The sequence below is a fragment of the Octodon degus genome, unplaced genomic scaffold (genome assembly GCF_000260255.1).
Source record: "Octodon degus isolate 3935 unplaced genomic scaffold, OctDeg1.0 scaffold00124, whole genome shotgun sequence".
NCBI classification, from domain to species: Eukaryota; Metazoa; Chordata; class Mammalia; order Rodentia; family Octodontidae; genus Octodon; species Octodon degus.
Genome location: NW_004524700.1, coordinates 3,857,156 through 3,857,903, shown reverse-complemented (window position 1 = coordinate 3,857,903; position 748 = coordinate 3,857,156). Strand labels below are relative to the sequence as shown.

Here is a 748-nt window from a genome sequence, read left to right as displayed (position 1 = left end):
ACAAGCGGGTCCTGGCTTTGTCTGTGGAGACTGATTACACCTTCCCACTTGCTGAAAAGGTCAAGGCCTTCTTAGCTGATCCATCTGCATTTGTGGCTGCTGCCCCTGTTGCTGCAGCCACCACTGCTGCTCCTGCTGCTGCAGCTGCCCCAGCTAAGGTGGAAACCAAGGAAGAGTCAGAGGAGTCAAATGAGGATATGGGATTTGGTCTCTTTGATTGATCATCAAAAAGCAAACTATTCAGCCTGCCTAATTGGCAAAACAAGGAATAAAGGCATATTCTCTTAAAAAAAATTTTTTTAAGCTATGTTGCAAACTAAAAGCCTGAGAAGACAAAAATCAGAATTTTACCTTCTTTAATACATTATTAAAGAAAGTAGAAGAGGATTTGACATGAAAATGGTTCAATCACAAAAAGAGTTGGGGTCATATTATGTGTATTATGAAAACTTACAGAATTATTTGCAATTTTTAGGTACACAAGTCACAGTTTCCTGCCATAAACAGGTTGGATTCCCAAAATATGGAATGTTTTTCAGCTTTTAGAGCGTTTCTATGGACTTCCCCTGTCTTTTGAAATACTTCCTGAGAAGTCTAGGTCAGATTTATTTTACAACTGACAGGGACTTCCTGTCACTTTCACATTGTCTGCTTTTCCTTAATTTCCCTAACTTTCTTAGCGAACCCACATCTGCCTTTCTATATCAACTCTCTTCCAGTGTAAAGAGTATATGCCAGTTAAGGAATC

The 748-nt window shown here is 39.4% G+C and overlaps 1 pseudogene; it reads left to right on the top strand.

Annotated features, from left to right (window-relative positions):
* LOC101567811 overlaps window positions 1–280 on the top strand; it is a 1,163-nt pseudogene extending 883 nt beyond the window's left edge.
* Window positions 281–748: the final 468 nt, after the last annotated feature.